We start from the raw sequence: 26,952 nt of genomic DNA, 5'->3' as shown, positions 1-26,952 counted from the left end.
CCCTGACTAGGTCCTGTGGAAATGGGGCCTCCTGCCTCTAATCGCTATAGGACGGGTAGCCTTATTTAAGAGGATGTGCATCTCACGCTTTTTGTATGTCATTGTGATCTTCCTCCAAGAGACAGAACGGGGCTGCCTGAGGACAGCCCTGTTGTGCCTCTTGGAGGAAGTTAGATGACTGAGACTGGAGAGAAACGTTATTGGGATGGCCACATTGTTGGGCAAACAAGATATCGTCCGTAACTGGAAGTTGCCGGAATCACGCCTTATTGTAAGGGTGGAGGGGGGTGGACTGGTGAGCCAGCCATGAGAAACCGATCGATGAGGTCCAGTTAGGCCACCGAAAGTATAAGATGTGCAGCTGGTGGCAGATGCATCATGAGCTGAATGTGTAACTATATGGATGATAATGTATCTACTATGTCTATATCTCTAATGCGTTTTTATGTATTCTTTTAGAATTATGTTTGTGAAATGCCAAAATCTTAACTTGGATGTAACAAAATAGGGCTTAGGGTTGGTACCCGTTTTGCCATTGGCTTGACAGGTAACACAGTTGTTGCAAAACTCCTTCACTTTCTGGTACATGTTTGGACAGTAGAAGTGGACAACTTTCCTACTCCAAGTCTTTGCCTGGCCAAGATGCCCAGCTAAGGGGATGTAATGGGCCAATGAGAGTGAGAACTCTGTATTGCTGAGGCGCCATCCCTCCTCCCAATGTTTTGTTGGAGCCTCTGACATATCATTGCTTAGGTCAAACTTCTCTATTGACCCTTGTGATTGGTTTGACCACCACGCCATCACCATCCCCCTGCCTAGCACCCACGAGACATGAACAGCACAACCTGGGATTACCAAACGATGGGTTAGAGACACCAAGAACCTTGATCACGGGAAAGTGGCAGCACATTGTGAGACTTCCTCCACTATATCTGATATTCCTGATGACCTGGTTCAACGGATCCCTCAACAAGGAGAGGAGATACCTTCGCCAGACTGAACAAAACTGGAAACACCCATCAGCAACCCATCTAAAACTTCTCCGCCAGACCAGGAATTCCGACAATAAACAAAATCCTCAACTATAAAATAAGAATTCTTCTGAACAGAGCTTGCTGCCAAAAATCGACCTCGCAAGCTGTTTAACTTGGTCAAACACCAATCCAACAAACTAGCGAAAACCTCCAAACAAACACCTAAACCCCTAATATCAAGCGAGGAATTTTCATCCTTCTTCGGCAACAAAATCTCTGCCCTGTGAAATGAACTTAAATCCCTAGCTAACCATCAAAATCTGCCGGCTCTACCTCTTATCTCCGCGATGTCTTCCCATACCTCACACAAAAACCAAGCGCACTGGTCCAACTTTAAAATCTAACCGCCTGTTGCCTTAGCCCAGCTGCCGCTGCTGCTGGAGGAAGTTGGAGGCCCTCCTCCACCTGCAGGCTACAACCTGCGCCTCATCCCTAGTGGCCAGTGGTAGGCCCTTGGTTGCTCACTGTTACTTTATTGCTTTTTGTTGTCATTGTTTATTTTGTCTTCGTTTCATTCCTCCTTTTTCCCCTCTTGCGCTATTCTGTGCCCTGTGACCTCTTTTGCTTTCTGTACCCCTCCTTGTTCCTCACTCCAGTTTCCCGCCCGCTCTCATTTGTCTGCTCCCAGCTGCTCCTCCCACCCCCCTCCCCCCTCTTATGGCGGGCGCGCCAAAGGCGTGCCTAAGGCAAGCCCGTCTGCGCCTGGACCGCACCCAGCTACAGAATCCCTGGCCCCCACGAACGCCACGACACCAGATGCTGCTACGATAGCAGTACCCCTCCACGCACTCAACATCAGACGATCACACACCTGCTTCCTAGACTCCCGAAGCGCACCAAATACCCTTCTCCTGCCAGAACTGCAGCTTCAATAGCATTCGATCCGCTAATCCACCCACCAGGAAAGAACTCCACTACCTCAGATGCAATCTCCTCAACACCAGCAAACACTCTGTTGAACTCTGGGGGCTACTTGACTCAACCTCCCCATATGTCGCCTTCCTGACGGAGACCTGGCTGAACCCCGCCTCGGCACCCAACATCGCCATAGCCATCCCGGACGGCTACAAGATAACCCGCAGGGACTGCACCAACGGAGCAGGAGGAGGAATCGCCATCGTCCACAGGAACACTCTCTTGATCAACACAGACGACACCCTCAGCACTGCCGAACACCTGTACTTCCAGATCCACACCGATTCCCAACACCCTCAGAGGAACCCTAGTCTACAGAGCCCTCGGACCTCGACCACAGTTCAGCGACTCCATTGCTAACCTAGTCAGTACACACACTCTCGCCTCCAGACTAAATCCTTCTCGGGTACCTGAACTTCCACCTCGAACAACGACGACTGCAATTCCACCACCGTGATCGACAACCTCGGACTCTAACAACTCGTCGCAACACCTACCCGGTCCGCTGGCCACACGCTTGACCCCATCTTCTCCGCAAGTGCCCACTTCTCCTTCAACCACACGACCGAACTCCACTGGACCGACCATCGCAGCATCCACTTCACCTTCCGGAAACCCACCGCACCCCACAGATCCCCCGCTGCTGCTGGATAAAAGTCACCAAAGACTAGCTAACCACCACCCTCGCCCGGAGCCCACCGACCCGCCCTGACACCACCGCCCGCAACCTTAGACAGTGGATCGACTGCGTCAACACCCTCTCCCCGATCAAGAAACCCTCCAACAAACACACCAACAATAAAGCCAGCTGGTTCCCTCAAGGCCTCCAAGCAAACCTTCTGAAACTAAGAGAAGAAATTGCTCCCTGAACAGACCCCGGACAGCAACACAGCCCACAAGAACGCCACCTGCAGACACCCATCACCTCATCAGATCCGCCAAAAGAGCCTCCTTCAAAGACCGCCTAGACAACAACGCACACAACAGCAAAGAGCTCTTCAGCATTGTGAAGGAACTCTCCAACCCCAGCTCCAACAATAACGACATCCCACCTTCGCTCGCTCACCAGCTCCCCATTAGAGACCCCCCCCCCCCCCACTGCAAGTGGTCCAGGAATCTGTTGCAGATCTGCACTACTTATCTAGAAGAAAAAGTCTCCCTCCTTCCCATCTCCCCAGACCTCTCTACCGCTGAACTCACAGCACATTACAACACAACAGTGCCCTCCATCTTAGATCAACTCGCCCCGTGAAATAAAAAAAACAGGAACATCCCTTCAAGAACATGGTTTAACAAGGACATTAAAGATGAAAGAAGGAAACTCTGAGCCTAAGAAACGGCTCTGGAGAAAGAACGCCTCCTCCACCCACTGTGAAAAGCTCAAATTAGCAAGAAGAGTACAAAAACCACATCACTAAAGGAAAAAACAACTTCTTTTTCAATGCGCTCGACAAGTTTAAAAAACAGACCAAGAGAACTATTTGACATAGTTAAAAAGCAAACCTCCAAACCGTCTAATTCCCTCGTCCATCCCTCTAAAGCCTTATGCGACAACTTCATCAACTTTTTCAACGACAATCGACAAGATCGAACTTTCCCTTGACATTAACCTACCTCCTCCAGGCAACAGCCTTATAACTATCTAATCCTCCTCCAGTAGGCTTCCTGCACGCACCTGTTCCGCCTTCGATCCCGTCTCGGAAACTGAGATTCTCAACTTAATCGCCTCATCGAAGGCCTCATCCCACAATATGGACCCTCTACCCTCCCGATTGGTCAAAGATCTGAAATTCGCCCTCGCTCCTATCTGGTGCGAAAACATAAACAGTTCCTTGAAAAACGGTACCATACCAGAATGCCTCAAGATCGGACAAGTTACCCCTCTCCTAAAAAAAACAGGCCTTGACTAAAAAGACGTGAACAACTTTAGACCGGTCTCCAATCTCCCCTTATTGGCCAAAATTTCTGGAAAAATGCGTGCTCCACCAACTGAATAAACAGAATGACATCATCAACCTGCTAGATCAACATCCATCATGTTTCAGAAAAGGCTATAGCACCAAAACTGCAATCCTTAACATTGTCGACAACATCAGTCACTCCCTTGACTCAGACCACCGCTGTCTACTCATCCTCCTCGGTCTGTCAGCAGCATTCGACACAGTGGATCATAATCTTCTCATCAAGGCCCTCAAGGAGAGAGTTGGGGCTGAAGACCAGGTTCTACAATGGTTCTCATCCATCTTCCAGAATCGTTCCCAGAGAGTCAAAATCAAGTCATACACCTCCGACCTTCTCCCTGTGAACAGAGGCGTCCCCCAAAGCTCTGTTCTCTCTGCAACTGTTCAATATCTACATGTTTTGGAATCGTAGTCTTTTTTTTTTCTTTTTTTTTCGTAGCCCAGGTGGGCGTCGACGTCCCACCATTTGGTGTACGTTCGGTGACGTCGGAATGCTTCCGGTGGAAGCTCCCACCCTTGGGCCCCATCTTCAGATTCTTTTTTCCGCCGTTAGGTCTGGATCGTCGCGTGAAGCTCCAGAAGTTTTGGAGGAGAAAAATAAGTGAATTTCTTCAGGAAAAAACTCGAAGACCAGGAGGAGATCATCAGAGCCGGGACGGAGAATGCACACACAGGGGACCCCCTGAGCGCAGTAATGGACAACACACCATTTAAAACCTGCCGTAATTGCCACCGCAAGTACGTGCAGAGAGACCAGCACCCGGTCTGCAACCTCTGTCTGCCTATCGACCACGGGAGCAAGGACTGCAACGCCTGCTCAGTCTTCACGCCGAAGAAGCTGAGGATTCGGGAAAAACCGCTCACCACACGATGCAGGGCAAGGGCAAGGCCCCATCGCTGTACGACCTGGGCCTCTCCGACGACTAGGACAACATCGCCGAAGGTCCAGATGTCTCCACGGTCGCAGAGACCGATAAGAAATCGTCAGACAAGGTAGGAGAGTCTACGACTCAGAAACCCTCGACAGGGCCTCGAAAACCTGAGGTTGACTCTTGAAAATCAGAGTCTAGAGCCTCGAAGGGAGCACCGGCGTCAATCTTCGACCGAAGCTGCGGTCCCCGAAAAACAGCCCAGCGGATACTTCGAGAAGGACTCCCAGGCGGCAAAGACCAGCGAAAAACAAGGGTTGTCAAAGCAAGCTCCCGAAAAGGGATCCTCGACCTCGAAAGAGCCGCTCCGACGTCGACGGGGCCGCCTAAGAGGGCGACCGAAACGCTCGACGCCGAGCAGGCCGCACAGATGGAGAGAAAGAAAAGAAGGCTCAAGGCAGAGATTCACAACATCATCCAGAGGAAGAAGGACTTCGAAGACAAAATTTAAAAGCTTCAGGTTCCCCTCGAAGCCCACGACTGTCCTCAAAGAGATAGAAGAACACGAGGAGTTCGACGCCGAAGAGCTGCAGAAAACTCCGGAGCCCTCGGAGCAGGGAGAAGAGGAGGACCTCTATTACACAGAGGGTGATTATGGGGACCCGCGTTCGAGCTACGACTCTGGATCCTTGACGGCTTAGGACCAGGATTGGCAGGACATTGAGGCCGAAAACCCGGAGGAGGCTGTGGAGACATACCCCTCGAGGCCATCACCGCCAGATGACATTGGGGCCTACTATGAGGTCGTCAAGAATGCTGCAGCAGCTTATGAAGCCAAATTGGAGGAGGAGAAGGCTAAGGCAGATTTCCTGCTCCCCGCACAGACAAAAAGCCACTTCCTGCCCATGCTCAAGAGTATTCTGGCACAGGGCAAAGAGGCGTTCAGAGAACCAGCTACCTGCAGGTCCGTCTCGCCAAGGACGGAGAAGAAGTACAAGTTCTCCTCCCAGGATCCCCCTTACATCCAGGGGTCAGTTTCAGCAGACTCAATTATAGCCGCAACGGCCAGAAGAAGGGCCAACGTCCCAACAACATCTGGGCCACCATCTGACAAGGAAAGCAGGCGAATGGACCTAACAGGCAGAAAAATTGAGAGAAACGCAGCAATGCACTGGAGGATGGCAAACTCCAACGCCCTTCTCAACAGGCACCAGTACCAGCATTGGGACGAGATGAACCAATTGCTCAAACACATCCTAGAGGAACACCAGCAGAGAGCCGCTCACCTCGTGGAAGAGGGGAAAAGCAACGCAAACTCGTGCCTGAAGACCGCCTTGGACGGGGCAGAAATATCCAGCAGGCTGATGGCTATAGGATTCAGAGAGAAGGCAAGCCTGGCTCAGGATCTCAGGCTTCAAGACTGAGGTTCAAAACAACATCCTGAACACCCCTTTCAATAGAGAAATACTGTTCGGTGCCCCATTTGATGAGGAACTCACACAACTGAAGAAAGACCACAAGACGGCAAGGTCCATGGGGGTCCTGCAACTCAGGGGGATGAGAAGAGGCACTCCTACGCGGAGGCCGAACGAAAGGGGTGGAAACCAGCAAGGACAACCACACCAGGCGTTCCACCAGGGTCAACAAAGTGACAACCAGGGCCAGCAGAAGCAAAACTGGAACTACCAGAACAGGGGCCAGTCCTTTCGCGGCAGAGGAAACGGGCGGGCCAGAGAAGGAGAGGCTGTGAACAACCACCCTCTAAGTGACTTCACACAGGAAAAGGTGCCCACCCACTCAAACCCTCCGAGGGAAGAGCACGGAAAAGCAAAGAGGAGAGGGCTACACGGACAAGACACAAAAGAACATGTAACACCAGTAGGAGGCAGGCTGAGATTGTACCTCCGAGTGGAGGAAAATAACCACAGACAAGTGTATACTCCACATCATACAGTTCGGATATGGCATAGAGTTGGAAAAGAGACCACCAAACAGAAAGCCAAAGAAAAGAGAGCACTCAGGAAGGGAGCTGCATTTGCTCCAAGAGGAAGTTCAAGAACTCCTCCTCAAAGAGGCCTTTGAACCGGTCCCATTCAAATAACGGAACAGGGGAGTGTACTGAAACTACTTCCTGGTGCCAAAAGTGGACGAAAGCCTAAGACCCATCCTGGATCTACGGTTTCTAAACAAATATGTAAAGACTAAAAAATTCAAGATGACGTCCCTACAAGAGGTCACCCCACAGATAAAGGTCGGGGACTTCTTATCCACCATAGACCTCAAAGATGCGTACCTTCACATCCCCATGAACAGGAAGCACAAGCACATGCTAAGATTCACAGTAAATTAGGATCACTACCAATTCAGAACCCTGGCATTCGGTCTAAAGTCCGCACCAAGGGTATTCACCAAATGCCTCGTAGCAGTGGCCGCACATCTGCGAAGAGAGGGGATACACGTGTACCCCTACCTCGACGACTGGCTCGTAAAGGCAAGCTCTTACAAGACATGCAAAGATCATGCAGAACAGGTCACAAGAACGCTAGCAAGCCTGGGATTCTCCATACACTGGGGAAAATGCTCGATGGAACCGGAGCAAGTGAAGATCTTCCTGGGAGCTCAAATCAACACCGTCCAATGCAGGGTGTTAACCAGCGAGAAGAGACACTCAGCCTACTGAGGGAGAAATGTCACTACCAGAAGGGGCGAGGACAGTGAGCAAGATCTTGGCAATGGTGGCGTCATGCATACACCTGGTCCCCAATGTATGCCTGCAGATGAGACCACTCCAAGAGTGGCTGCAACAGCAACTGTCACAAGCTACAGGAAGTTGGGAGGATCTAGTGGTTGTAATGCACAAAGTGCAGGAAGAAATAAAGTGGTGGACCAAGGAAAGGATAACAATAGGAAAGCCTCTAACGCCACCGGACCCAACAGTGACCATCACCACAGACGCATCCCAGAAGGGATGAGGCTCACACATGAACAAGCTCAGAGTGAGGGGTCTATGGAGCCGATGGGATGCGGTCAAACACATCAATTTCCTGGAGCTGAAAACAGTGCTTGCCCTCAAGGCCTTTTAGAAACAACTGTACAACCAGAAGGTGCTGATACAGACAGACAACACCACAACAATGTTTTACATCAACTAGCAGGGGGGAACACAATCATTCCCTCTGTCAAGCTCGGCACAGGAGATCTGGAGATGGGCAATACCACTCAAAATAGACCTGCTAGCCATACACCTGCCAGGGAAGGACAATGTAGAAGCAGATTAGCTCAGCAGGTAAACTTCAGCATCCGACGAGTGGCAACTCCCCATACAGGAAACAGAGACACTATTCAGGAGGTGGGGCACTCCGACAATAGACCTGTTTGCAACACGCCAGAATGCAAAATTCCAGTACTTTGCATCCAGACAACCAGAGGCACTATCCCAAGGGAATGCCCTATGGATAAGCTGGTCAAAAACATTTGCCTACGCTTTTCCCCCGATACCATTGATTCCCAGGGTTCTCAAAAAATGCATGACTAGCAACATGACGCTCATCCTGGTGGCACCACAATGGGCCAGGCAGACCTGGCACAGGGTCCACCCCACAAGTTCCCAAAAAGAAAAGACCTACTCTCCATGGAAAAGGGATAAGTTCTACACCCAGAGCCGAAGGGCCTCAGCCTATCAGCTTGGCTCCTGAGGACTTGGAGTTTGCACATCTGAAACTACCAGAGAGCACCCTACGGGTGCTGCGAGAGGCAAGGAGGCCCAGCACACGCAAGTGCTATGGGGAAAAATAGAAAGGATTCACTCAATGGTGCTGCAAGAAAAAACTCCAGAGAAAGCTAACCAAGGAATCCACTGTGCTAAGATACCTCTCGCACCTAATCAGAGCCAAGCTAAGCTCATCCTAGCTTCTTTACATCTCAAGTAGTAAAAAGATTCCTGGTAGGGGCTAACAGAATAGCGCCACCAAAAAGGATGCCGCCGCTGGCTTGGAACCTGAATGTGGTACTGACCGAGCTCATGAAAGCACCTTTGGAACCCATCCACAAGGCATCACTGCAAATGCTGACAATGAAAGCGGCCTTTCAGGTAGCAATCATTCGCTACATAGGGTGAGCGAACTACAGGCACGAACACTGCAGGAACCCTACATCCAGATACAGTGACCGGGTCGTGACGAGAACAGACCCGCACTTCATGCCAAAGGTGGTGTCAAGGTTCCACATGAATCGGAGTATTCAGATTCCTAGCTTCTTCCAGAACCCCACGACAAGCGCTGAGAGGGCGCTCCACACTCTAGACGCAAGAAAGGCAGTGATGCACTACATTGAAAGGACGAAGGATCACAGGAAGACAAAACAGTTCTTCGTGTCCTTCGCAAACAGTTACATGGGTAGACCAGTGACTAAGAACACTATAGCTCGATGGATCGCACAAACGATACAATTCTGCCACAAGCAAGCAGGCAGGAGCTAATAGGAGGGGCACAGGCCCACTGGACCAGGAAGAAAGGAGCAACAATTGCCTTTCTGGCCAACACACCAATTCAGGACATATGCCTGGCAGCAACATGGGCTTCAGTGCACACATTCACTAAGCACTATTGCGTGGATGTACATATGAACAAGTAGGACAAAGAGTGCTTCAACATATATTCAACAACCAACGCTCATGTTCCACCCAGCCGCCACAAAATTAACAAAACCGCTACAAAATCTATGCACAGCATAGTGAATCCAGAAAGATTCACGCTGCAAAACGAATAGTTTCTTACCTGTCGGTGTAGTTTTGCAGCTTGAATATCTTTCTGGATTCACTAGCGAACCCACCCGCCTCCGCCAGAAAGATGAGGCTGGAGAAGAAGGTGGAAACACATAGAAAAGAAAGCAAGTTGAAGCTTACAAGATACGTGAAAAGAATTCCGTTTAAAAAAGGATTAACAAACATAGCCATGGATTCACTGCAAGCACAGAAAAGAAAAAAGAATCCGAAGATGGCGCCCAAGGGTGGGAGCTTCCGCCGGAAGCACGCCGACGTCACCGAAGGTACACCAAATGATGGGACGTCTACGCCCACCTGGGCTACGGAAAAAAAAAGACTACGATTCCGGACCCAACCACCAGATTGCGGAATATGCACAGCATAGTGAATCCAGAAAGATCTTCAAGCTGCAAAACTACACCGGCAGGTAAGAAACTATACGTTACCCCTCGCTTCCATTCTGAATAAAGCCAACATCCCCTTCCACTTATATGCAGATGACACCCAGATTTACCTGGAATCCTCCTCCATCAATGACATCCTAAGGCTCAATAATACTCTCAAAGAAGTCCAAGAATGGCTATCCTCAAACCACCTGAAACTCAATCAAGTTAAAACAGGAATCCTACTGATCTCCAACAAGGAAGAAAACCCGCAAGTTTCCGAGTGGCTAAAAGCTATTGACACTCAACGTGATGCTCTGAATAATTCTGTAAAATCACTAGGCATCATCCTAGACCGCAAATTATCTATGGCGAACCACATTAAAAACTGTCAAGAGCTCCTTCTTCAATTTGAAACTGCTCAACGAAGTCCAACCCTACATTCCACCTGCGGATCTCAAACAAGCCACCCAATCTCTTGAGTTATCCAGACTGGACTACGGGAACGCAACCCTCTCTGGTACCCCCCTCTCCCACCTAGCTCCTCTAAAAACCACCTTCAATGCATCGGCCAGAATGGTCTCGGGAGTGAAAAAATTTGACCACATTTCTCCCGCACTCAGAGATCTAAAATGGCTCCCAGTAGCAATGCGGGCCAGCTTTAGAACAGCCTGCCTGACTCACAAAGCCTTGCACACAGGGAAACCAGAATACCTTGCCTCGAAACTCAAGAAAGGCTGTCAAGCAAGAACACTCAGAAGCTCAAACTTCCTCCTGCTCATCCCCCTAGGAATTCGGAAACAGAAAATTGCAAACCGCTCCTTTGCTGGGAATGCTCCGAAAATATGGAGCGCCATCCTGGTTGACATCTGAACTGTTTCCTCCTTTCTAAAGTTTAAACCCCAACAAAAAGACCGCTACCACAAACGTGCCTTCCCGAATCCAATTACATAACCCTCTAATCCGAACTTTTGTTGCCTTCAGATCGCACGTTCCTGCAACTGACCTCTCCCTCCCCTTTTCCTGGGGTCGGCCTCGCTACGGATATGACTTTGTCCTCACTGCCTCAGGGCCAGTTGAATCTCTTATTGGTATGCGTATTCTATTTGTGGTCCTGCTGTATACTCACTCTGTGCGCTTTCGAATCATTATATGACTTGTACGTGTTGGACTTGTTGATCGCTTAGCCTTCTGTGTATTGTATTCGCTATATTGACCAACCAATCTGGTTGTGAAGCGTTCCAATGCCATCGGGTCTGGCCAGCGTTATAGAAAACTCAATAAAAAAAATAAACCTGTGCAACTCCCTTGCCACCTTCCATAGCAAGAACGCAGACATCCACGACCGCTTCAAGGTCTAACCGCCACGACAACCACTGAGACCTCCGTCCGCACGTCCACCATCCGCACCAACCCCCTGCGCTCCTGGACCAACATAAACTACAATGACACCATCAAAATCATGAACACCATCCCCTCCGGATCTCCGTCAGACCCATGCCCACACCACATCTTCCACAAAGCCAGCACCACCATCGCACCCCATCTCCGGAAGGCTATCAACATCTCCTTCGAGACAGCAACCTTCCCGAAGAGCTGGAAGCACGCCAAGATCAATGCCTTGCTCAAAAATCAAAGGCTGACCCCAAGAACTTCCGCCCCATCGCCCTGCTCCCAGCAAAGGTCATCAATTAAGACTGTCAACAGACAACTGACCCGCTACCTCGAGGAGAACAGCATCCTGGACCCGTCCCAGTCCGGGTTCCGCAGCAACCACTGCACCGAAACTGTCCTCATCGCAGCCACCAATGACATCAGATCCCTGCTGGATTACGGAGAAACCGCGGCCCTCTTCCTCCTGGACCTGTCAGCCGCCTTCGACAGTCTGCCACCGCACCCTACGCACGCCTCATGATGCTGGAATCCAAGGCAAGGCTCTGGACTGGACTACATCTTTCCTTTCCGGCAGAACCGAGAGCCACCGATATCTGTGGCGTACCCCAGGGCTCATCCCTCAGCCCAACATTGTTCAACATCTACATGGCGCCGCTTGCCCACATCACCAGACTGCACTACCTCAACATCATCTCCAATGCCGACGACACCCTGCTGATCCTCTCCCTCACCAAGGACCCCCTCACTGCCAAAATCAACCTCTACGAAGGAATGAAAGCCGTTGCCAAGTGGATGAAGAACAGCAGACTGAAGCTAAACTCGGACAAGACGGAAATCCTCATCCTCTGCTCCACCCCCTAGGCCTGGGATGACTCCTGGTGGCTGACCGCACTGGGAACAGCTCCAACACCCACCGACCATGCACTCAACCTATGGTTCATACTCTAGTCTCCCCATGACAAAACAGGTCAACGCCGTCTCATCCTCCTGCTTCAACACCCTCTGCATGCTCCAAGATCTACAGGTGGATCCCCACAGAAACTAGAAGAACGGTCACACAGGCCCTCGTCAGCAGCAGGTTGGACTACGGAAACGCCCTCTACGCAGGAGCCTCGGCCAAACTCCAGAAAGGACTCCAACGCATTCAAAACTCCTCCGCACACCTGATCCTAGACATCCCTCGCCGCAGCCACATCACAGACCACCTGAGAGACCTGCTCTGGCTCCCCATCAACAAGAGGATCACCTTCAAGCTCCTCACCCATGCACACAAAGCACTACACATTGGACCAGCATACCTCAACAGATGACTCAGCTTCTACACCCCCAATTGCCAGCTCCGCTCTGCAGACCTTGCCCTTGCCACAGTCCCCCACATCCGAAGAGCAACCTCCAGCGGCAGATCTTTCTCCCACCTCGCCACCAAGACCATGGAACACCCTCCCCATCCCCCCCCCCCCTCTTTTGGCAGATCCAGGACCCCCTAACCTTCGGAAGACTCCTCAAGACCTGGCTTTTTGAGTAGTAGCAGCATATTTCCCCCCCCCCCCCCCCACACACACACTTCAGCGCCTTGAGACCCTCATGGGTAATTAGTGCGCTTTACAATTGTATTGATTATTTGATGACTAACACTCCTCTCGAAATCTTGCCTCTTTAAACCTGAACAATCACTTAAATGATCCTCCCCCTTCTAACTGCCTAGCTGCCGCCAAAGTTCTGGAAAAATGTGTGTAACAGCAGCTGAGCCTGCACATCAACCACTCCCACCTTCTAGATTACTTCTAATCCGGATTCAGCCCTGGACACAGCATGGAAACCATCCTGCCCACATTGTGGATGACTTCCCCCTCCCCCCAAGCCAAAACCGGTTTGCTAATCCTCCTAGACCTATCTTCTGCCTTTGTTACGGTTAACCACGAATTTCTCCTTGAACGCCTCCAACTCAGGATGGGTTTGGATGGCACAGTCCTTGAATGGTTTAGATCCTTCCTCCAAAATCGCTCAGAGTCCTCATCAACGGTAATCTATTCGCTCCCTCTCCGGTTAGAGTCCCCCAAGGATCAACCCTCTACCCTACCCTCGTCAACCTTTACCTTGAACCACTCACTGAGGTGCTGCCAATATCGCCTACCTTACGTACGCCGACGATACAGATCTGCATCAAAATCTCTTCCCCTGGGGACATTTTCTCCCAGAATGAGGCCCTGAAGCAGACAGTCCATTGGCTCACCGCCAACCAGCTTAAACGCGAATAAAACTGCATTTATTCTAATCTCCCCACCCACAAACAATTCGGATATCCAGGAATGAATCCAGACCAACACAGCACTAAACTGCCCTTCTACCATTGTTGACTCTGTGAAATCCCTTGGAATAACCCTGGACGGCACCCTGAACATGCGTGGCCATATGAACTCTTTGGCCAAAACTGCCAGATTCCACCTGAGTTACCTCAGAAACCTAAAACCCTTCCTCGATGTTTCTACTTTCAAACTGCAATCCAGGCACTAGTCATTTCCAGACTTGAATATGGATGCTCTACTCTCACAGGGCTACCCAAGAACTTCCGTCCTTGGCGCACTTTAAAAAGGAGACCAAATCCTTCTTAATGGGCAAATACATCATCTAACGATAACATTTCTATTACCTCAGCGACATGTTCCACCCTCCAGCTCTGCATTATCCACTGCTCCTACGGATGATACCAATTCCTGCACTCTTGGGCATCCCACCCAAGAGTTGAGACTGCATTCCTTCTTTTATAATGTATCTACTTGTTTTAATTTTTATCCCAGAAGTACCCGTGGCCTCAGACTGCGTGTTTTTTCTCTTTTTTTTTCCTTTTTCTTTTATAATGTATCCACCTATTTTACCCAAGCGGTCCCTCCCTACTGTACGCTTTGTATACCACCCGTAATCCTGTAAAGCTCTGGAATACCCTCACGCGTCTGGTTTGCACTCTATGAAACTATAAAATAAAATAATATCCATTTTCATGTGAGGCAGCTTGCGGTCTCGGGATCTTTGTCTGTTGCACAGGTCTTCCACAGAGGAGTGCCCAGATACCCAGGGCTCAGTTTCCTCCAGGTCTGACCAGTGTTCTCCCAGAGGAGAGGAGACCTAAACTTGTGGCTGCTCTGAAGTTTTTTTCCCAGACTTCTTACCTTTTCTCTTGCAGTGTTGGAGCATTATTCCAGCCCCAATACCCCTTTTCTTTTCTGCCCTGGGCTTTGCTTTGTGTTCCTTGTTTTTACACCAGCCTAATCGGGTATTCCCAGCATGGTTGCGTGGAATTATTATCTCTACCTCGGCCCGTGCTAAGGGCTCCAGATCATTCCCTAGATGACACTGTAATGGGATGGCAAAGCACCCAACCACCTTTTTAATTTTGTCCAGTAACCCCTCCCCACTTTAAGGGCACGGTAGCCATGAGATGAACTTTAGTATAGTTCTCACCATTGGTGACTAGTTAAGTTTGTCCAGCGCAATACTGCTCTAGGGATACCAGTTTTTTTTTAGTCGCCATGGTTACACTTGCACCTATATCTCTGTGCTTCTACTCTAACCCCATTGATGTGTGGCTGTCCAGGTTACGGAGCCAGACAGCCAGAGCAGTTGCTTCAACCCCACACTTTTTAGATTACGGTAGAATCCCATCTGTAAACTCACCACTTCAGTTGTAACTGCGGGTGTACTAGTAGAAGCCTTTTTGGAACCAGGAAAGCCCCCAATTAGGTGTCCATTTGCCTTACAATTGAAACATAAAGTCTTTTTGAAATCCCACTTCTTACCCTAGTACCCACCCTCCAGGACAGGTTTTTGTGGTACTTCAGACGTGTCTTTTTTTTTTTTTTGTTCTTAGAATGTTCCACATGCTCCTAGTAGAGGGAAGGACTAGGTTTTGGGCAGTGAGGTGATTGATAAGGCGTAGCAGGGGAGGTGGCAAAAAGGGGCCGGAGGGTCCATGGGTGGTGGTGGGTGGGTTTGTTAATCAGTGTCCACTTAGTGTTTTACAGGCTTAAGACACAAATCCACTGACACCAGGTCGACGGGCAGGTGATTTCTACTGTTAAGGCAGCAGAAGCAAGCCAGCAGACTACGGAGCGGGCACTGACTTTAATGCCAGGTAAGGATGTAAGGGTGACTTTGTCTGCCCCGGTTATGTTGTCAATTGTGGTGGAGGCTGGGAATGGAAAGGAGTAAACTACATGTCTGCAGATGTACTGTTAAGTTAAGGACACTGTTGGGCACGGAGGAAAACGGGTCCGCTACAAAAGGGTACACAAAAAGTGTCTGCACAAAGGGACGGAGCATCTTGTACACAAACCGGTAAGTAAGCACGAGAACAACAAGGGGACATGGCTTAGAACATGAGAACTGATGCTGTGGAACAGATTGTGATGAGAGGTAGAAATGCACGGTCAAAATAGGGCATTTCAAAGAAAGGAGTTGAAAAAAGTTGTCATACATGTGACAAAGCCACTGGGTGCACACCACAGAAAAAAAAAATGGCAGGAATTATATGTCGGAATGTTTTCACTGTTGCATAGTGAGCTGGAAGCTAAAGAGGTTTAAGGAGGAAGAATACGACCTGTTCAAACGACCTAGGGTTTCCATAACAATATAAAACTGAACAGCAGCTTTTTCGCTTTTCGATAGTGTATATTTCGAAAGGATCCAGAGCAGAGTGTGGCCCTGTTTAAATAGTTGGATGTTGTAGGAAGCTGGCTCTGTATATGGTATACCACTTGGAGTTTATACCATGCACAGAGTCCAGAGATTCCCCCAGAAGTGTTCAGGGCTCAATGAAACCCAAAGTGCTCTATTTACTCCACTATTGGAGCTTTCATAGTTTCACATGCCTGATTATATCTCCGTCGTCGAGACTGGAGTCTCCGTTACATAAAAAAACAATGCCCAATAGTATAGCAAACTGAAAAGAGGCCCAGGCCCATTTCCCTTTGCAACCTATAACCTTTGTTATGTAAAATAGACCGAACTTGTCCCTGAACCAATAAGCAACTCCTCACCCTCTAGAACACATTTCTGAGAGAACCTTTTGCCCCTCAGATTTTCAAACGCACGTTTTGCTAGGGCGTCTCCTTTGAGCTCTGTTCAAACTCTTCAATTTCTACTCCATCTCGATTGGATTTGAGTTTTCTTCTTCAGATTTATTTACTACCTACGATTTCTCCAACTGTTACAATGGCTGACAAGGAGAAAAAAGGTTTTATTTAGAGCCTGTGCCACCTGTTCAAAGAAAAGGCACTATGCAGACGACCCTTAAAGGATTGCATCTACTACCTTTATCCAGATCATCAAGCAAAGGATTGTAAGGTATGTCGTACCTTTTCAAATAAAACTTTGAGGGCTCGTGAAGGAAGGCTATTACTTTGTCTTCAAAAGCTTAAAGCCAGGAAGGAAGTTCTGTCTAGGGTCTTCTGGCTGCAGTCCCTCTAAACCTCCCCCAAGCAAAGAAAAGGAGAGCATGGGTCATGCTTCAGGGGTAAAACATACCAAGGACTTCAGGGCTAGGCTCTGGCCCCCTGACTTTCCATGCCCTACTGTGAGCAAGGGCCTGGCCAAAAACCTAGGGGTTTGGTTCGATGAAGACTTGAACTTTTCTTCTCAGATAAAAAAGCTCACAGGGACATGTTTGGGAACCCTTAAAATCATGATGATATTCCTTCCTTTGCTGCCAGTGAGCGCTAAGGAGACGGTGGTCAGAGCAATGATTCTGTCTCACCTAGATTACACTAACGCCTTGCTGGCTGGCAGTCTGTCTTACTTGACCAGGAAACTTCAAGTAGTCTAAAATGCGCCCGCCAGACTGCTACTGGGATTGCCTCGTAGACAGAGAGGCCGCATTAATTTACATACTCTGCATTGGCTCCCGGTGGAGTCTCGCATTTAATTTAAAATGCTTTCCATGGCTCACCGTGCTCTGCATGGTCTTGGCCCTAGCTATTTGCAGAAGCGATTTTATAAACCTTCATGGCACCTGCGATCATCGGATCAGCTACTAATGAAAAATCCTCGGTTCATCCGCCAGAGGCTTGGCGGCAACTCATTTGTTCGCAAAGCCGCCCTGGCTTGGAACCTACTACCGATGGCTCTAAGGAGTATCCATGACCCATTGCTTTTTTAAAAAAAAACTAAAAACGCTGCTGTTTTAGATTGACATCGGAGTATGGATAATTTTTAATTCTTTCTGGAGTTAGCGCCGGGACACTTTCAGTAGCTGTGCGCTGTATAAATTTAATATAACTTAACATAACAAGAGGAAAAGCTCACAGTCCACAATCGCCCACTAAAGTCAAACATTCAGTCAAGAAGCCGGCCTCCACACCTTCTGAGGGGATATTGGAGAAATCTACACTGTCGACGGGAGCGTCGACGAAGAAGATGGCGGCGTCTATGTAATCGGAGGTAAAACTTATGTCTAAGACTTTATCACCGTCGGCGGCAGTGTCGATGCCGAGATCTGTGGTGACGACTGCATCGACTACAATGACTACAGGTAACAATTGCGCCGTTGACTGCATTGACAACGATAACGTCGGTGGTTGCGATGCCGAATTTGTCGATGAGAGGGAAAAAACCCAGAAAATGGGTTCTTGCCAGGAAGAACCCATCACCAAGTAAGGTGACCCCTTTGGTAACATCTCACCTGTTGGGGGGAGTCAGAAGAAGTGGAGGATGATGGCGGTCCTTTTGGCTATTTACCACAAAAGAATATCAGAGGGTCAGATTCCTACAGGTGATTACTATGAACAGAGGTGGTTACCAGTAGCCAAACAATGAAAATTATGACAGCCAGGTCAGGTTTGTGTCCGGTCTCTGGCACCCATCAGTCACCACTCGGAACCGCCCTTCATCATTTGGGGCTCCGAGGACAAACAACGCACCTGTTCTTTTCTCTAACAGGGAAGGACTGGCCCTCCTGTTGGTCAGGGCATGGTCGTTGAAAGTTAGAAAGATATGTACTAACGATGTGGCTGACGGGGTAAAAAAAGAGTGCAGTGCTGACATGTTTCAGCAATAAGTGGCCCTCTGGCCTTGCTTTCTTCAGGACCTAGAAATGACGCTACTGCAAACAAAAAAAACCCTACAGTGTAAAGAAGTGTTTTCTTAAAGAAGAATAAGAATAAACGGAACAGCTTAGTTATTGTTTTAAATGTCACCTGAACCTTCTAGGTGTACTCGTTCCGATTCTTCTTACAAATTCAGTAATTGACTGATTTGTAAGAAGTAAAGACCTCACCCCACCTGGCTGCGGCTCAGGACATAGGTGAAGCACCGCTCTCTCAGTCGGTACTTCAACGCGGCATCTGTGCCGTCTGGGTCCTTTTGGCTATGCTAGTAGCCAGTCGCAGTTGCAAATAAAGTACCAAGAGGGTGACTCAGAGGACGAATATGAGGGGTTTTAATGTCGTCCCCAGCAATAATACCGCCAGGAGGAGATGGTGAGTGTTCTATCTTCATTGCTAAAGGATTTGCAGTTCATGCTGGAGGATTATAAGACATCCTGTTCCTCATACCTCTATAGAATTTCAGGTGACTACGCCTCAACCACGCTCTACCAGGTACGCCAGTGCGTAGGTGATAAATTTTACCAGAGCCCTTGCCTAGATCTCCACCAGCAAGATCTCAACTAGAGCCAGTGACCACGGATGATGATGAGGAGGAGGGAGAGATAATGGACCCTAGCAGGGAGTGGGATGATTATCTCATTTAGTCGCTTTCTTCCCCTTCACCGAAACCTGTTGATTCACCACGTGAGTACATCAGTGGCTTTCATAATTTAATGGAGAGAGCCACAAACAGATTCACACTCACCATGTCCACAGACAAAGCAGAATGTTTCTTTTACGACTTCAAGGAACCTTATCGTAGTACATTTCGGTCCCTACCGATTGTCGATCATCTATGGAAAGAGGGCCTGTAAGTCCTGGAGACACCGGCAATGGTGACTCCAGTACTTCCCAGACTGGACAAAAAATATAAGGCACCTTCGGATGCTCCAGCTTGTCTTCTAGGCCACCCCAAGCTGGACTCCGTCATAACCCAGGCGGCTCAGCAGAAGACCAGGAATCAGTCCGCTCCTATTACGACACCTCCGGACAGAGAGCGTAGGAGATTGGACAATGCGGGAAAGAGGTTTTCCTCTGTCTGCCCTGTTAGTTAAAGCTTTGAATGCCCAGGACATTCTAGGCAGGTACGATAGGCAGATGTGGTGTGACCTCTCGCCTCCTGCATTCCAGAGGCTGACAGACCAAGATTCTGCAAGAGGGAGAAAGGACTTCGGCTGAAGTCATAGATTGTGCTATGGACATGGACATCGCAACCACAGCCTTCAGATCGTTGGGAGGAGCGGCGGTCCTGTGCAGACAAGGATGGCTGAGAGTGACCGCGTTCAGGCCGGAAGTCCAAAATAAGATCTTGGACCTTCCTTTCAATGGAGAGGATGTTTTCGGAAATCACATAGGCTAGGTACTGCAAGGTATCAAAAAAGATACTGATACAGCGCAATCATTAGGAACACTACAATATAGGAAGTTCCTTTTCAAGGCTCTAAAGGTAGAGGCCAATCCTCTTTCAGAGGAGGATACCAGCAGGGAAGGTATTCATCCTACTCTACATCATCGCAGCCTTACCGTATGTAGTATACGCACCGTCAGTCAAGAGGCTACACAAAATCTACACCTAGAGGGTAGGGGAGGTAGTCAGGGAGGGGGAGAGGTGCGAGCAGGGGTAGTCGGGGGGCAGCCTCGCGTGCGTCCCCTGTAACAAACAGCAACAACAGCAGTAACAGCAGACTCCTTGGCAGTTTGACCCCTCCGACACAAGATAGACAAGTAAAACTTGGAAATCCTGCCAGAGAGGCAAAAGGTGATCCTGCCTCCCATTGCTCCCCACGTCTTTACGTTCAATTTAGGAGCCAGCAGCTAGTAGAACCTCCCAAGGGAAGACCGGAAACTCTAGAAGAAGTCACCATTTTATTGGTTCCACCACCAGCGGTCCCTTCCCTTGCGATCTGGCCTCCTAACAGAAGCAATGAGATCGGGGAGAGTTAGAAAAACAACCACTACAGCGCCAAAAAAGCAGGCTAAACCGGAGGCGGTCCTCGAAACCACTCTTACGAGCCCTCGTAATTCACCGAAGCTCCAAACTTTGCCCGCATCTGGGAAGCAACACCTCAGCAAGAACAACAAGATCCTTGGCCAGGCACAAGCCTTGAGCGGGCCAAAACCCCGGTCGCTACTGGACTACTTTAAAAAAGTGCCGGGTTCACCAATGGCTACTTCTCCCCCTCAACTGGGGGAGGCTACGAACTCCGGCAGCATCGGACATACAGGATATTTGGCAAAATCGGTAAAGTTAAACACGCTCTCACCGCAAATGCTGTTTTCAACAACTACTAAAACGTCGGCCCCGACCAAGAAGTATTCATCTTCGGGTCTGTATTTAACGACCTGAGACTAGCCCTAGAGGGTGGCGGGAGGACGGTAGAAGATTTGCCATCAGGCAACCAGCCTCCATTGATACAGCCCCATCCACCACTTGCCTCCAACAAGCAAGAGGCCGGTTGCACCTCACCGCCCGCTGGGCCGCCAACCACCGACGCACTCCCCCAAGCAAGCCAGCTAGTGACCTCACCATCTCAGTTATCTCACCATTTTAACATCCCAGAGGAGGTTATTTCAGCTTCTCACCGCCAATTACTTTTTCCACAAATTCACACGTTCTCCAACCAGGCATCTAACAATGTTATTGATAACCCCCCCCCCCCCCAGCTGGACACCAATAGTCCTCCAAAGGAAAGTCCGGTCCTGCCCAATCAACAACAATGCCTGCTTTCACCACTAACAGCAAAAATAACTACACCTAAATCTCCCTTTAAACCTGATATAAAGGATCACAACCTAGCGGACTTGTCCCTTTTTCTGAAAAATTCGCAAACCCCTTCTACTACAAGCCCAAAAATAATCAAACAGCAAGAAGTACTTACTACACAGTCTTTGGCCCCAACTACTTCAAACATTCCAATCGACAGTTATTGCATTAAACTACCATTCAGATAAACTGGACACGCAGGTTGACTTATTGAACACACTAGCAGTATTTACAGCAGGGATCGTCAATAAACTAGACAAACTGAATAATTTAATCATCGACGCACAATCATCCTCAAAACTAGTACAGTCGGTTTGCTGCTGCTCACCAATTATTGACTCACTCTCCTCTTTGCCAGCCATCCTCTCCATCGTTATAGACTAGGTTAAGCAGCTGAAAGAAGGCGGCTCGCAAAAAAACCTACACAAGAAACCGCAAACCACTACAAACTCGTGTTTAGAAACTGATAGCATCCAGTCATCCCTTGTATCTGCTCCCCAGACAAGTGGGGATCAAGATCCTCAAATAGGCGATGGCAATAACCAAACAACAGAAAAAGTAAGGTGTCCCTGACTCTTTTAGATTGGCGGATTTGAGATAGTCAACTAAATATTTTTGGACATGGTCTAGCTTTACAGAAATAAATCTCTATATCTTCATATGGATTGCGGCAATATAACATTCGAATTTCCAGGAAGACGACAGCACGGAGGAGCAGGGAGGCCGAATTCTAAATGCGAGAGTGATAAATCCTAATAAGGAGAACGGCTTCTGGACAAATGGTAAGAAGCAACCAGACTAACATGAACAGTGTCCATTCACGAATTGGCCAGATTCAGAAACAGAAAATAAGACTATAAGAAGTTCCTTCCCCACCAACGGTGGCTCCTTCGTGCAACTAGAAGAATATATCTCGTTAATGAAAGCTCGAGGATATATGAAAGACCTGAGCAACTCGTACGTGTAGCAATCATCTGAAACGAATCTACCGTAAAGTACACAGATACTGGAGTCAAATGTTTTTAAGGTCCTGAAGAAGGTGTCAAAAAGAAAACAAAGCACCGAAACGCTGCGTCGACTGTTGTTGTAACTTTGACTGTTTTTTAATACTTGCATTGTATGACCACGTCAGGTGGTGTTTTTAACTATATGGATGTTATGGATGTTTTTAGATTGTAACCCAATTGGGAGGGTAATAATAAATTCTATATTTTTTTAACATGACTAAATTGTTTGAGTGCTATATTCAGTTGTGTGTTTAATTGAATCGAGTTGTAGCCCAGCAATTCAACTCCGCCTAGTGTTATATTGCCGCAATCCATATGAAGATATAGAGATTTATTTCTGTAAAGCTAGACCATGTCCATAAATATTTAGTTGACTATCTCAAATCCGCCAATCTAAAAGAGTCAGGCACACCTTACTTTTTCTGCGGTCAAGATCCCCCTCCCTGCTAAAAATTACAGGGGAACCTCCCACTTGTTTAATACAATAACCAAACAACACCACCTCTACACCAATTGCCCTTAAGGACCCCAGCTCCGGTCCCAATCGGGCTAGTAAACTACACCTGCCCTAACGGGGGAGAGCACCAAGGTAGCCTGGTGACCTCTGAATCCCTCAACTTAGAAATACAGTCCGCTCCTATGCCTCCTCTTTCCAAGAGAGAGCGCAAACACCAACGCAAACATAGAAATAAACTTAAAGTCAAAGAAACATCTGCCCCCCAGAAATTATTTCCCGTCTTCACAACGACTTTTAAGAAGGCAGGTGTAAACATTTCATCAACACCTCCAACCCCTATAAATACAGCGCACAATGATCCACTAGGGGGCCTATCCCCAAGTCCCGGTCAAAATCCCTCCTCATGCGATCGTGCCCCAAGTACCCCATTGGGTCCCTCGGGGGCTCCTGCACAAACAGAGGGACCTGATCCACAGCTCGATACAGGAAAGCCAAGGGCACCACTCAAGGATTCTCCCACCTTGAGGCACATAGGCATCGATTTTACCTCCCCAACCAGCCCTTCAACCTCCTTTGGCAGAGCAAGAAAAATTCAATACTGATACCACTCCTTTAAAAACAATCTTCATTCACAAATCAACAAATCTGCAAACCAGGCAGGTAACGTGGCCAGGATCTCAACATCAGCCTCTTCCCCCTTGTTAGAACTGGCATCATTGGCATGAGTCTCTCCTCCAGTTTTTTCTGTTTGCCTCCTCTGTTTACGATGTTTTTGCTGGTATACTGCTTTGGGCACTGTGCCACTGCTGATCAGTGCAAGTGCTCCCTATGTGAAATTGCTGTATTGATTGAATTCCATGTTTGGCTTATTTGGTTTACTATTAGTCCCTAGTAGAGTGCACCAAGAGTGCCAGGGCTTGTAAATACAAATGCTGCTCGTGGGCTTGCAGCACGTGTTGTGCCACCCACAAGAGCGGCCTAGTAAAAGTATGTCTGAAGGTCTACCATTCCTAGACCACGTGCAGTCTGACTGTCACGAGGACTGCGCAAGTACACCTACTTGCCAGTCCCTAAACCTTCCCTTAACTTCATGTTAGTCACCCCTATGGTAGGCCCAAGGGCAGGGTGCATTGTAAGCATAAGGTAGGACAAGCCTGACAAGGTTGGCATGTCCTAATAGTGAATTTCAGCCATATTCGTTTTTCACTATTGTAAGGTTACCTGCTCTCCATCAGTTAGAATGGGCTGCCGGGATTATTAATGCTATAATCCTAGCGGGCTCGGGGAGCATGGTGCAATGTCGAGTTTGGTATCCCTGAACTCAGGGTTTGATAACGCATCCGTTTGGGTGGATGGTTTTTGGACTCTGTTTGAAAATAGCACTTTTAGGAAGTAGCTATTTTCTTGTCTAACTGTCTACCGGTCTCTGCTGGTTCTGGTGTGCGTGTGACAGGAGCTGGGTGGCTCCAGAGGTCTGAATGAGTCAGTGTGGGATGAGTGGGGCATTTGCATTGAGAGTAGGGGAAGAGTAGCTCCTGATAGCCTGCCCTGCCTGATACAATGCTGGCTCCGCCCCCTGCCAGGCGACTGATGACTCTGTGCCTGCCAGGGACTTTCCTGGCCCCACCTCCTGCCGGGCAACTGATGGCCCTGCCCCTGCCAGTGACAATGCTGGCTCCACTCCTGCTGGGCGGCTGAAGACTCTGCCCTGCACAGTGAATAGGCCAGGTGCCTCGGCCTGGCAACACCCACAACAAACCCAAGATGGGGGGGAAATTCCCCTGCATGGACAAAGGGATCAAAGCCAAAAAGGGGTATAAGAGAAGGACCCCTGAACCAAGAATTCAGATCACTTCTGACAAGGAAACCTGAGCCAAGGACAAGAAGCCTGCTGAGCCAAGGACTGCCTACCCCTTCTGCCAGAGTGCTGTTTGTAGGGGGAATCCTGCAGTTGCTTCTTTATTTTTGCCAAGGAACCAGGAGAGAGGAACTGAGTGTGTACTCTCAAGCTTTGCTAAAGAAAATCTCCAAGGGCTGGAAGAAGTGCCAGTCTCCTGTTGAAGTCACAGGGCCAAAGGACTTCATTTATTTGCTGAAAGTGCTTGTTGCTGGAACTGAAAACCCAACACCTCTGAAGAATCCAGCAATCTCGACGACGCCGAATTCAGCTCGACATCGTGAGTAACGGCTCCAGTGTCCCGCACCTTTGACGCCGGCCGCCGGGCCCGATCGACGCCAGTAGCGACGCCAGTGAGTAGCGAGTTCGGCTCCAGCTCCAAGTGACCCTGTGTCAACACCGCCGCTGATCGCATCAACATCGAGCCCTCTCGACGGCGTGAGCGCTGCTCACTCTTGCAACATCGACGACGCCGTATCCTGCTTCACCTCGTGAGCGCTGCTCCTGCCTGACTTCGGTCGACGCCGCTGCAGATCGCCCTGACTCCGAGGCCCGATCGACGTCGAAGACGCGACACCGGACATCTCGACGCCGCTGATCGAGTGCTTCACTTTTCCAAGGTACTGTGTTGTTGGGGTCTGTGCGACTCCGGGCTCGACGTAGCGCTCCTCGCTGTCGACGCCGAACCTTTGGATTAACTTTGCCTCGACGTCGTGTGACTCCCGTGTGGGTTACATTGTTGCCAAGAACTGTGTTTTAAAGAAGAAGAGTTGCTTTTGATACTAAAGACTTTGTGCTAAGAAGAAACCGTGCTTGAACTATTTTTCCTTCCAAGAGTATTTATTAAGACTGTGGTATATTTTTGTCGTTATTTGGTCTTGTGCTAAGCCTTATATAAAAATCCTTATTTTTTATAATACTACTGTGTTGTGTCCATTTGTAGTGTATTCACTTTATTACTGTATGTGGTCATAAATGCTTAACGCACTGCCTCTGAGATAAGCCTGTCTGCTTTGCCAAGCTACCAAGGGGGTGAGCAGGGGTTATCTAAGTGTGTGATCCCCTTGCCCTTACTAGAAAAGGTGTGTCCCTATTTGTCAGAAGTGTATACCTCTGCCAACTAGAGACAGCCGCTTCTAACACCCATCAAAGAGTAGATGTAGGGGTCCCCCCTGAAAAAGTCCCCGGCTCAACCAAATTCCAAGGCCACACAGGGATCAAAAGTGACCTAAAACATACTTCGATCCTATTAGTCCCCGAATATAAATCAAGGGGGAGGTATGATACCCTTAACAGGTCAAATATATTAAAACTAGTAAACGACATCCCGGGGTTTGAAGCACTATTATCGGATGATATAGACTCAATTGAATTCCTGCCCCCAAGGGGCTACCAACCTTCTGAGGCAACCCTGGTGTTCTTTAGATCACCTTACTGGGCAGGAGTGTTCATAGACCATAAAGCCACTTTCCGGGATTGGGGCATCAGAATTTACCCTTACTCCACCCCTGGCTACCCCTCAGTGTTTTTAAATCGGCCAGGAGCAGGAACAAAAGCAGAAAGTCTCCCAGCTGGCAACAAAACTAAGCCTTACTCAATCCTAAAAAACGCGCTGGGGATCACAGACACAGACACCCCCCCTCTACTGGGGAACACGACCCCGACAACATCCAGGGATGGGGATGGCTTCCGGCTGTCCTGTCATGCGGGAAAACAGTCTGACCGCAGGATGTGCTTTCAGTGGATCAAAAACACAAAGCACCGGTACTACCATACCTCCAAAAATCTGTGACAAAGACAGACTCCGTTTTCACATTGTGTTCATGGAACATCAGTGGCCTCCAGCACAAATTAACCAATCTAGAGACACACTCCTTCATATACGGGCATGCACTAATTGCCCTGCAAGAAACATGGGCCACCCAAAGCTCACCAGTCACAGGGTTTATTGAAGTATGGAAGCCAGGAATCAGTCTGCCGCTATGGCCACCCAAAAGGGGGTCTGTCAATCTATGTTTCAAATACCCTAAAAGGACTGATTGTTCCGCTAAACTTTGAGGAAGACTGGCTAATTGGGGTTAAAATTAAATCATGGTCCAAGCAACGCTCACTCCTTCTCCTCAATGTGTATATCAACCCAAGCACGCGGACAAAAAAAGGACATCTGGCACGCTTATCCACAATCATGAGCGATTTGGCCACTGACCACCCCGATTCGGACTGCATAGCGACGGGGGACTTCCAACACATCTCTTCCAGGGCAAACCTACAGATCTTGACGGACCTTCTCCATTTACTCAACTGGAGGTGCCAGACCAATCTAATGCTCCAAATCAAGCCCATTGTGCCCTGGGGGAGCTCCTCGTGTTACA

The 26,952-nt window shown here is 48.8% G+C and overlaps 1 long non-coding RNA gene across 2 annotated transcripts in view; it reads left to right on the top strand.

Moving 5' to 3' along the window:
• Positions 1-26,952, top strand: part of LOC144803749 (uncharacterized) — a 46,676-nt gene that overhangs the window by 2,511 nt on the left and 17,213 nt on the right. Inside the window, exon 1 of one of the 2 annotated variants that reach the window (XR_013605501.1) lies at positions 12,891-15,448. The exons of the other annotated variant lie outside the window; for it this stretch is intronic. This is a non-coding gene — a long non-coding RNA (uncharacterized LOC144803749). Of the gene's footprint in view, positions 1-12,890; positions 15,449-26,952 lie in introns of those variants that run through there. 2 annotated transcript variants of the gene reach the window in all.

This window comes from Lissotriton helveticus, chromosome 1_2 (genome assembly GCF_964261635.1).
Source record: "Lissotriton helveticus chromosome 1_2, aLisHel1.1, whole genome shotgun sequence".
In the NCBI taxonomy this organism is placed as follows: domain Eukaryota; kingdom Metazoa; phylum Chordata; class Amphibia; order Caudata; family Salamandridae; genus Lissotriton; species Lissotriton helveticus.
Note: the sequence above shows the minus strand (reverse complement) of the source record. Positions and strands in the feature narration are given on the sequence as shown.